Below are 13,065 nucleotides of genomic sequence, written 5' to 3'. Positions count from 1 at the left end.
AAAAAAAAAAAAAAAAAAAAAGTCAATTAAAACTCATAGGTCCTTTTTCACTTTTAATAATGAAAAACAATGCAAGTTTATTCCATACTCTCAACCATGTTTCTTCTCAGAATAACCTGCAAATAATGACATTATTTTAAAAAGCAAAGAATCAACACGTATATAGTGAAGCAGGCACTGATCAATACCCTCTTAGAATTTTGCTATTTTTGGTTAAATTTTGTGTTCATTAACTAAAATGTGCTCATACATTTTGCTTTATCAAAGAAAGACAGGTGGGAGGCCCAAATTATTTCATCTGCATCATAGCTTGAGATGCTAAGATGAGAAGAGACATTTGGAATAAGTTTAATGCCATGACCCCTTTCAGTATCCAATTTATGAGTCTATGACCTGACATGCAAATAATATAAAACCAGCTGAATCACTGCCTACAAAAATAGGCCTTGCCCAGAAAGTGAGAAGCCTCGGGAAAAACCTAGATATCCTACTTCTTTATATAGTTTATGCCTGAAGGAATTTTGATATACATAAAATGGCAAATTTAAAAAGAATATGTTTCACATGTTTTCTCAAGAATATTATTACCTCACAGTGTACATTTTACAGGGAAAGATTGGAAAAATATAGAGAGGAATAAATAAGAAAATTTCAGAAGAATATGCAGAAATTGTCCATTTATCTTTTTAAAAGATGAATGTATGCTTGACTTCTGGTTTTTTAATAACAAAATTGAGTTTCAAATTTGTTAAATCTATTAAAGGGAACTGATAAATATATAATTTAGTATTCATCTGGCCATAAAGGATATGTCATGGGTTGATGTTATATTGTCAAAGATCAAACAGTAATTTTAATTTCTTTATTTTTTTAAAGTTTGAAAAATATTTAATTAGCATATGTTGATGGTACCATTTTCTAAGCTTTTTTTCCCTTTTCCAATCCCCACTCTCAACCTTTCTTCTGGTCTGCTTTTCAATTTCCTCAAAATTTCCTACCATCTATCTCTCCATATTTTACTTTTAGTTTATTTATATTTTGGATTTCTTATACCTTTCCTTTTCTAACTTATTTCATTTAACATCTTGCTCTCAAGATCTGTCCACATGAATCTTGCATGACATGAATTCATGGAAAAATAACTTAGAGGGACACCTTGACTCTTTAGGCACACACAAGGATTTCCTGAACCAAACTCTGATCTCACAAGAAACAATATAAATTTTGATTCTTGAACTATGAAGCAAATCAATTTTTATTATATTGACGTTTTTTTAAATTGCACAATTCACAATCTCATGTATATTAAAGATATCATAGTTTATATTGAAAATAGTGAACTTTCACCTCTGGAAAAATGGAAATATTTTCCAATTGCTCCTTCTAAAGACTACTCCTCTACATAACACAGAAAGCAACAGCTCAGGGGCTGGGGATTTAGCTCAGTGGTTCCGCCGCCTGCCTTGCAAGTGCAAGGACCAGAGTTCAATCCCTGGTATGAAAAGAAAAGAAAACAACAGCTAGACAAGACACAGAAATTTTAAATTTGATCACATGTGGATGATCACATCCAGAAATGTGCTCCACCAATCCTACTGTCTAATGCTAAATTGACACTCCATCCTAAGGCGACAATTACCTCTCCCTCACTACATTCCTGTAAGTCTTTTGCATCATGGGTTTGGTGATGTAGTCACTTTTGATCATGTGAACTGAGATGGCACTTTGAAGATGTTGTTTGAGAATTTACTCAAAGAAGTTAAAAAAAATCCTACATATGTATTAATGTATCTAGAAAGTGTCCCTTTGAACATTTTCTAAAATATTTTAATATTTCTCCTATAATAAAGATGTTAAATATCACTCCAAATGATGTAAGTAGAGCTTGAATAATGATAAATTATCTTTCTTTATATTCCCACCCTAAAAGGCATGCAACACAATTTTCTCACTGCGCTTTGATGTGAGGTTTTGCCATCATTAAAATACCCTAATAATTAGAATTTGGATAGAAATGAAAACAAAGATTGAAAAATTATGTGATACTTTTTCTTACATTAGGAGATTTTAATGAGAAAAAAGGAAATATATTTCATCTCTTCATCACTGGAAATTTCTTAAGCAATTTGAAATATTTTTGTACCATCATGCTTCTACTACAGATGTGAGGCTCACCAAAAATTAATCATTTAAAATCTTAAAACGCAGCATTTGAAATAGATTAACCTCTTCAATGTATCCTTCTCAGTCTTGCTCAACTTTTCACTTCTTGCTAAGTATGTTATCAGTTTTTACTGAATGCATGTTATTCCTGGTGATATACAGTCAGCATAACAAATACTAGTAGCTATGAGGGACTTTTTACATACATGAATTCTTGTAGGATGTCTGAGTTGCCATTTTTATGACATTTATTCATTCAAGTTAAGTCAAATTTGACTCTAGGTTTCTACTTGCAAAGTTGACTGAAAAATCCACTATGTATGTGTTGTTTTTGTGTTTTGCATCTGCTGCTTTAGTTTATTATAATGTCCCAGGGCACATACTTTTTAAAAGTAAAATTTAGAAGCAAAATGAGGAGGAAACTACTGTTGATCAGTAAACATTAGTTATGTTTGAGATAATGAGCCTTGGATCATACAGACCTTCCATGAAATTAACTGTTACTGAGATTAATTTATTCCTCACATACAACAGGTTTATTGACCTCTTTTATAGCTCCTATAACATTTATTAAAAGTTACTTTAAAATTAATTTAGTGGGCCTTTATATCAATGATCATTACAATGTTTTTTTTTAATTATTCTTTTCTCTGTGCAGTTACATGCTAATGCTAAAGATGACTCTCCCCAAACTCTGCCATGGCATTATTCTACAATTCACAACTCTGCTGATAGGAGATATTGCCAAATGAAGAAAATTAATGTTAAAATTAAAGTGATTATTTCCTTTGCCTATTGATAGAGGTGTAATTTTATTATGTTTCCACATGCTTGTTATATGGGGGCAGGGTGAGAAAAAGAACAAACTGTGAAATTCAGAGCATTAACAAAACATAAGGCACTCATTTGTTTTTCAAAATCAATTGGTCGTTTGTGTTTAGGTTTTCTTATTTAGAAAAATAATCTCCTGCTGCACTTTCCATTTTTCATTAGCACAACATCAAAGTAATATTAAAGTGATCCTATGGGGGTAATGGAACCATCTTCTCTTGTCAGTCTAATAGATTGTGTGTGAAATGTGCTCAATGTTGCCCTTGACTTCCCACACTAATTATGCTGGCTTCACAGTGACGAGATATAGATAAGACATATGCAGCAACTAATGCCATTTATTCAAAGTTGAACAAAATTCACTTAAAACAAGTGTACATTAAAGAGATTTGCTACAGAATCTTTTATAGTCAGTCATTTCTTTTCTTGAATCAATATGTAAACATATACATTCATATGCATAGAAGTATATACTATATATAATTGAAAACACATGATTTAAATGTATTTACTCTTTCTCTTGAAAATCATTCAGTTTATTTATTCTCTTTGTTGCCCATTTACTTATATGAAGTCTTGGGAGCCTACATTATTTACTCCTATTGACTTCCTTATTTAACTAAGGTCTTCTATTCCTTTATTGCCTAGAAATCGAGGGAAACTTGAGCATAATGAGCGTTTCCATGGAGATTCAGACTTCAGTGAATGTGATTGTCTATATAGAGACATATATTATAAATAAAAAGAAACTTTAGCCAGTAAAGACACCAAGTATTTGGAAATAATCGATCCTGTGCAGGCTTATTTATTGGGTTTTTATATCTTACTCATTTTAAAATGTGCTAATCTGTTTTCTATCACCACCACACTAAGGAAATTTTAGGGGTATACATGATTTCCTGGAATCAAAATAAATGCGCTCTGCCTTCATTAGAATGTCCCTGAAACTATCAACATCTCCCTGAATGTCTTGGTTGCTACTCCAGTCATTTTTTTTTTTTTTCATTGAGTTTATTGGTACTTTTTAGGTATACAATACAGTTACATTCATCACTGGGATCTTGTACCTTTACATGACAGATCTTGGTTCTCATTTTTTCCACATATCCCTGCCCTCCTTTCACCCCCTCCACCTTCCCTATTTACAAAGATTTTGTTTCCATTATTTTCCTTTTGTCATATTTTTTCTTTTCTTTACTTCCCCCTACCCTTCCCACTTCCCCTACACCTTTAGCACTTTTCTTCCTATTTCAAATTATCAATTATGTGATTTGAATCTTATTTACACTTTTAGTTTTTCACACTAGAGAAACTATACAGTATTTACACATGTGTGTCCTATTTCTTTCACTTAAGAGTGTGGCCCTGAAATACATCCATTTTCCTATAAATGACTCTAGTTTCTCATTCTTCATGGCTGAGTAGTATTTCATTTTATACAAAAACCACATCTTCTTTATCTCATCTTCAACTGATGGGCAACTGGGCTGTTTCCAAGTTATAGCTATTGCAAGCTGTGCCACCACAAGCATTGGTGCACAAATATCACTGTGATATGATTTTTTAATTCTTTTGGAAAGATAGCCAGAAAAGGGATGGCTGGGTCCAATGGAACTTCTAATCCTAGTTCTTTGACATCTCTCCTATTGATTTCCTTAGTGATTGCACCAGTCTGCCCTCCCACCAACAGTCCTGTCCAGTCAATTCTGATTTTAATTATTTATTGACATTTGTATTTTAAAAATGTTCTGTTCTTACCCTGTGCATTTTTTCTTTTCTAATGGACATCAAATCCATTACTGTCAATTTCATGCGTCCAAGTCCTTCTGTGCTCTCATTGCTCTCAAATTAATTACATATCTCTTTACTTCTTATGGTGACGTCTAGTTTTTCATTCTGCTTTTAGTATAAGTTCCTTTTCTTTCTCTTCCTGGTCCCTGATTCTCTCTTTTCTTTTCTTATGTGTTACAATTTAAAATTTGATCAATTTACATTCCCATAATTGTTTTTCTTTAATATTTTAGGCCTTGCATAAATAATCCTTTATGATTTTTCCTTGCCTGTCTCACATCCAAGCTATGCTATTCCTTACCGCACCGCACACATATGCTCTGTTTGTTGGTGTTCTGTTTTTTGAGATAAGATCTCATTTTGCAGGTATGAGTGACCTCAAACTCTTACTCCTCTTCCCTCAGCTTTCAGAGTACCAGAATTAGAGGTACGTGTCACCACACTCAAACCCTATAATATAGTCTTTAGTTCAACTAGCTCTGCATTATAGAATATTCCCTGAATGCTAAGATTAATTCTCCTATTTTCCCCTTCATTTGTTTATTCATTTATTCGAAATATATTTTGTAATAAATATATTTTATTGAATATCTTAAATGTTTCTGGATATGTAACAGTGATAAAACAATGTAAAATATCTTCAAAAGCACTCACTGTAAGTATAGGCATAGGACACAAAAAATAAAGGTGTTTTTTCGCTGGATTGTACAAAATAGAAAACCTAAACCATGCAAAGGGTGGGAGACTAGTTATATACGGATTACAAATTATTAGCATGATGAGGATAAGACTTGCTGAAACATAGATACAAATAATGGCATCTGAGGTGCAGGAAAGGCCACATGTTTATGTATGTAAGAACATTTTCAGGCTGATGTGACAGTAGGACCTGCACTGTGTCTAATATAAGGTCGGGTCTACTGTCTCCAAGTAAGATCACTGGGTCATATGTGTCTGAATGGATGGGAGAAAGAAGAGCAGCAAGTAAGGCAGATATGTAGTTATCTTGAACTGCGTATTACCAGGGAAGGAGAGTATTACTGCAGCTCTGAGATTCACTCTGGATGACAAGAGGAGCTGTCGAAAAACTATTACATAATCTAAATAACACTTTACAAAATTCTCTCTGATTACTTTTCCTTAAAATAAGTTAAAATGAACCGGAATGTATTTTAAAAGACTACTCCAATACTTAAGAAGTTTGAATTAAGATAATATTGTTAACAAGAGAAGTGCTCAGTTGCTGGGTAGATTTTATGACTTCTACTTCTTCCTTGCTAAGTATTCCTATCTTTTAAAACCTCTATTAATTGTTTGAGTTAATATTCCAAGAAATGTATGCTTTATCATGGAATTCATAATATTTTCACACAGCACTTAACACCTACTTGCTTTATATTCAGTGGAGCCTGTGAACACTTATGTAGCGCTCTGTCTTGGTTCATGTTAGGGGTTCGGCAGATATTACCAACTTTCCTAGTACTGTGTATCATTTAAATATTCTTTCTCAATGAGTCTAAAAGGATTAAGATGATGAAATAATTCCAACTACGCTTCAATTTAGGTACAGTTCTTAACTATAAATATAATCCAAATTATATTATATTTTAAGTCAGTTTTTAAATTTCTGTATTTTAAGAAACTTTTATATTTAAAAATCACTGGAGATACCGCAGATATTTCATTTATGAGTATTGTGTTGGTGGTGTTCTGGGAAATAAGGCATTTTATGTTTTTCAAACTCTTAAATTATAAATTCACGTTTTGTATAAAGTAGACCTTTTCATCATCTTAGATTTTTAAATTGCATGTCAGATACACCAATATTAGTCAACTCCAGTAATTATCCATCTGTTGATAGTCATACAGTAAGAATGAAAGTCACTATTTATTAAAATTAATAAATATGTTGCATGTTAGTAAAAATATTATAATTTTAATATATTAAATTCTTAAAATTCATTTTAAATGATATATTAAAACATAAAAATTGTACACACTAATGAACTGCTATGTTGTCAGGAAGAATTCTACATAATTTTGGGGAAAGATCATTTGACAATTAAAATTATGATGAGGCCTAGTTTTGCTGCCTGTAGGGCAGCTATGTTATGTCAAGACATAACTCCTCTTTCACCTCTGGTCACAGCTAAAACCTCAATGGTGCAGAGCTGTGAAGCTACTGGGCAGGATTACATCAGCTGAAGGGTCTTCATCTGCATAAATTGCTCATTATTCTAGGACCATCACTGCTGCCCTCCTCCTCACCTGTTACTCCTGAAATCCTGAATAAAGGTGTGGCAAGCTTGGGGATTTTGTCTTTGCTGCCTAGAGCAGCACTGCTCAGATCCAGAGCACAGCTTCTTCTTAAGTCTCATTTCTGTCTACATATGAATTTACTTTGTATTATCATGACATATTAAGTAACTCACCTTATATCGTCATGGCTCGCAGAAGACTAGGCCTCACTATAGCAGTTCTAAGAAAGTCTCCTTTCCCTGTTCCCTACATTATGTGTTATTAAATAATTTAGATAAGATGGGCATAGTGGGGCATGCCGGTAATCCCAGCACTCTGGAGGCTGAGGCCAGAGGATTGCTGTGAGTTCAAGGCCCAGTTTGGTTTACATAGAAAACTACATGTCTCAAAAAACCCTAAAAAAGCAACAATAATAATTTAGACAAAAACATGCATTGTGTAATTTTCAAATAATATTTCCAGACACATATTTCGTTAGCTTTGAGTTTAAAATAGGGTTAGGGGAAAGGAAATAAGGGAAAAGAAAATAGTATGAGAAAACAAAAAAATGGAAATAAAGTTTTTGTAAATAGAGAAGGGAGGAGGGGGTGAAGGGAGGGCTGGGGAATGGGGAAAAATGAGAACCAAGATCAGTCATGTAAAGGTACAAGATCCCAATGATGAATATAACTGTACTGTACACCTAAAATGTACCGATAAACTCAATGAGGAAAACAATTTAATTTTGAAAATGATGCCTTTGCAAATAGTACAAATCCATTAGTGACCCTAATAAAATACAGTTGCATTTTCATCTTCTTTAGTCATTCTGTACAGTGTATTTCACTTTTGACATATATGAAGAAAATCTATCCTTGATTGGATGTTATTAAAAAGAGAAGTATTTTAACATTCTTATTAAATAAGAATTTTTTTGACTATTTGACAAAGCTTTGCAGTGGCTAGCTTCTTAAAAACTATTTACAACATGAATTATGAAATATAATCAGTGAATTTTTAAAATAAATTTACCTTAAAATCTACTAACCCAGTCTATCTGCATTTGGAATAATTCATTTAATATATTTTTAACAATAACCACTGGTTATTTTGAAATTTCTATTTACTGATATATACAAACATTTCAAATACTGACCTATTTTATTATATAATTACAAAATATAAAGTGCTGAGATTAGTAGAAATCTTACCAGAAAAGTCTTTAACTATCATACAGCTGGGAAGCACAAGGTGTTAAATGCATATTTTCCAAAATTTTAATTTGTTCTTGAAGGCTCTAGTTTTATTACATGTGAAAAAATCTAGATTAGAAAGAATTTTCCCACTGGAAGAGATATTCTAGATGCAAACCAAAATATTTCTACCATTTTAGTATTCATGACTAGTGTTGAGTCCTTTATAGATTGCTTCTCTCATATATAGATAGATAGATAGATATAGATAGATATAGATATCTATATCTATATCTCTATAAAGATACACATGATCAACATTTAATAAGATCAATAAATTTACCACTTCAAGAACATTTTTAGACATTTTATAGTGAAAATGGCATAAAAAATGCAACTACTGGCGCTAATTTTGCCCATGCCTTTATTTGGACTAAGCTACCAAAATTCCTCCCATTACTAATTTGTAGCCATCATTCAAAATATTACTACATTTCACAAAGAAAATAATGACTTAAACTTCCCCACCCCCCAGTGCCCCAGGCCTCCATCAAAGCAGACCAGTGAGGACTGCCCAACTTCGTGGGCTCCCCTGAAGCATCACCCCTTTCCCCATGCTCTTGGGTCTCTTGGTTATGCAGGTACCTGGATCCACACTGCCAAAGCACAAGTGGTCATAAAGGCCATTGTACTGAGCTCCAGAAGACACCACAAAAGTGAACAACTGCAATAAAGGTAAACCAGACTTCTATACTTGGTAAGTTGAATGGAGCACCACCTTCCATCAGAAATTGGACTATTCTAAGGGGAAGGGTAGCTGGAACCTGCCATAGATCCTTGCAGAGTTTAACACTACAGTTCAATTGCCCATCAGTTGGAGACTGGACAAAGATGTTTGTCTATAAAATGAAGCACTACTCAGACATAAAGAATGAGAAATTAGAGCCGTTCATAGGAAAATGGAATCATACTGAGGCCATACTCTTAAGTGAAATAAATGTCACACGTGTAAATGCTAACTAGTTTCTCTGGTGTGAAAAGCTAAAAGTGAATATAAGATCCAAATGGTACAATTGACAGTGTGAAATGGGAAAAAATGTGCTAAAGGTGTAGGGGAAATGGGAAGAGTAGGGGAAAGGAAATAGGGGAAATAAAAAGAATATGAGAAAATGAAAAAAATGGAAACAAAGTTTTTGTAAAAAGGGAAGGGTGGAGTGGGTGAAGGGAGGGCAGGAGTATGGGAAAAAATGAGAACCAAGATCTGTCATGTAAAGGTACAAGTTCCAAATGATGAATGTAACTGTACTGCATACCTAAAAAACACCAATAAACTCAATGAGAAAAAAAAAAATTGTGAAAGCACTGAAACGAGGCACAAATACACACTTCCAGCTCAACAGTGGCAACTTCTATGGGAAACAAGGTGAATAAACCTGACAATCAAGTACCAGGACACCATGAACTCATAGCACAGGAAGTAACAAAAGAGATGAATGAGGCTCTAGAAAAATTCAAAACAGAATTAATTTACCAGATGACTACAGAGGTGGTGAGTACAATGAAAGGCATGATTAGAGACTCTAGAACAGAAACAGACAAAAAATAGATGAGTTCAGGACCATGACAGAAGCCATGAATGCCCAACATAGGAAAGCAATTGAAACCAGGAAGGTCTAACACAGCAAAGAGATGGAACCTATGAAACAGATTCAAATAAATATTCAAGAGATAAAAAAACTCTACTGAATATATGTACAACAAACTGTCCCAGTCTTAAAACAGAATATCAGATATAGAAGACATAATGGCAGTCAGTCTCATAAAAGTGAGATCTCTTAATAATAGTAAAGTACCATGAGAAATCAATCCAATAATTCCTAGATGATGCAAAGAATAATAATATAAGGCTGATAGGAGTTCATGTAAAAGCAGGAGAAAGTATAAATGACATAAAAATATCTGTTCACAGAATTCATGACAGAAAACTTCCCAAACAGTGCAAAAGAACTTGACATACAGATAAGTGAGGTATATAGGACTCCAACTAGCCATGATTATAAAAAAGATATCTACACCGAGACATATTATAGTCAAGATCCCAGAAATCCAACAGAAGGACAAAATATTGAAAGCAATTAGAGAAAACAAAAAATTCACAAACAAAGGAAAGCCCATCAGAATCACAGTAGACTATTCAACACAAAACCTAAAGTCAAGTAGAGCCCAGAGTAAGGTATTTCAAGTCCTAAAAGAAAACAACTTCCAACCTAGAGTGATGTATCCTACAAAGCTCTCTTTTAAGATGGATGGAGAAATAAGATACCATGACAAAGGATACCTGAGAAACTACATGAATACCAAACCGGCACTACAAATAATTCTAAACACTATCCTAGAAAAAATAAATAAATAAGCAATATCCTAGAAAAAGATAATGAAACTCACAATATCATAAAGCTCCACAGAGCAAATCAATTAGGTAAGGCAAGAAACTAAAGGGAAAGGGGGAAAAATTAAAAAGAGCCAACAATAGGACAATAACATGACAATGATAAGTCAATACATATCAGTTGTAACTATCAATGTTAATAGCCTGAATTCACCAATCAAGCAAATTAGGCTGGCAGAATGGATTAAGAAGCAAAATCCAGCCATATGTCGTATACAAGAAACACACCTAGTTAATAACGAAACTCATAGACTGAAAGTAAAAGGATGGAAAACAGTTCTCCAAGTGACAGAAGCCTGAAAAAGCAGGGGTATCTATTTCATTCACAGAGAAAACAAATTTCAAACAAAAACTAATTAAGAGAGAAACAGAAGGACACTACATTCTTGTAAAGGTAACACAAAAGTAAGAGATGACAATCATAAACATATATGCACCAAATATTAATGCCCCAAACTATGCAAAGCAATAAGTACTAATATGATTATAGTGGAAGATCTAAATACCTAAATAGCCCATTGTCACAAATAGATGGATCGTCTAGAAAAAAATATCAACACAAAATACCAGAATAGAACCAAGCTTTTGAACAAATGGACCTAACAGACGTCTACAGAGTGTTCCACCCCATAATATCAGAATATACATTCTTTTTGGATGCACAAGGGTCATTCTTCAAAACAGACCACATAATAGCTCATGGAACATGTTTAAATAAATGCAAATAAGTTGAAGTTATCCCATTTATACTATCAGACCATAGTGCAATTAAGGTGGAGATCAGTAGCATAAGAACCTGCAAGACCTTCAAAAACACATGGAAATTGAACAGCATTCTCCTGAACAACCAATGGGTCACAGAGGAAATTAAAGAAGAAAATTTTCAGTTACTACAAACAAATTATAATGCCAATACAACATACAGGAATTTATGGGACACAATGAAAGCAGTACAATGAGGGAAACTTATAGCAGTAAAAGCCCACACTGGAAAAACAGAGGGAGCTCAAATAAACAACCTAATCAGTGGAAGAAAGACAGCCTCTTTAGCAAATTGTGTTGTAAAAACTGGATTTCAATCTATCAAAGATTAAAACTAGACCCTTATCTTTCACCATGCAGTAAACTAAAATCCAAGTGGATTAAAGATCTAAATATTAAAACAGAAACACTAAACTTGCTGGAAGATAGGTTAGGTAGAACTCTTGAAGAAAATGGCATAGGAAAAACCTGAATTAAACAAATCCTTAATAACACAGGAAGTAGCACAAAGAATCCACAAATGGGATCTCATCTGATTAAAAAGCTTCTGCACTCCAAGAGAAACCACCAACAGAGCTAAGAGACAACCTACAATGTGGGAAAAAAATTTTTTTACCAGCTGCTCCTCAGACAAAGGACTATTATCTAGAATATATAAAGAATTTGAAAAAATCAGGCCTCCCAAATATAAAGACCCTGTTAAAAAAAATCTGAAATGAACAGACATTTCTCAAACAAAGAAAAGCAGCAAATAATTATATGAAAATATCTTCACCATCACTGGTCATTCAAGAGATGAAAAGGATAACAGCACTGAGATTCCACCTCACACCAGCAAGAATGGCTGCTATCAAGAAATCAACCAAAAATAAATGCTGGGTGAGTTGCAGGGGGAAAGGAACCCTTATCCATTGTTGGTGGGAGTGCAGACTGGTACAACCACTGTGGAAATCAATGTGGAGATCCCTCAACTAGAACTAGAGGTTTCATTTCACCCAGCATTCCCTCTGCTGGGTATCTTTCCAAAAGAATTAAAAGAATCATACCACTGTGATATATGTGCACCTATGTTTATAGCGGCAGTGTTTGTAATAGCTAAAACTGGGAAACAGCTCAATCGCCCATTAATTGAAAATTGAATAAAGAAGATATGGTTTTTGTATAAAATGGAGTTGTACTCAGCCATAAAGAATGAGAAACTAGAGTCACTTATAGGAAAATGGATGTATATTGAGGCCATACTCTTAAGTGAAATCAATAGGACACGTGTAAATACTGACCAGTTTCTCTGGTATTAAAAACTGAAAGTGTAAATAAAATTCAAATTGTATAATTGATAATGTGAAATAGTAAGAAAGCTAAAGGATTAGGGAAAGTTGAAAGGGTAGGGGAAAGGAAAAAAAGGAAAAGAAAAATATGAGAATAAGGAAAAAAATAGGAACAAAGTCTTTGTCAATAGGGAGGGCTGGATGGGGATGAAGGGAGTGTAGGGGTATGAGGAAAAAATGAGAACCAAGATCTGTCATGTAAAAGTAGAAGATCCAAACGATGAATATAACTGTACTGTATACCTAAAAAGTACCAATAAACTCAATGAAAAGAAAAAAAAGAGAAAAGAATGAATTATAATGAAAAAGT

This window comes from Fukomys damarensis, unplaced genomic scaffold (assembly GCF_012274545.1).
Source record: "Fukomys damarensis isolate Sample0158 unplaced genomic scaffold, DMR_v1.0_HiC HiC_scaffold_12, whole genome shotgun sequence".
In the NCBI taxonomy this organism is placed as follows: Eukaryota; Metazoa; Chordata; class Mammalia; order Rodentia; family Bathyergidae; genus Fukomys; species Fukomys damarensis.
Note: the sequence above shows the minus strand (reverse complement) of the source record.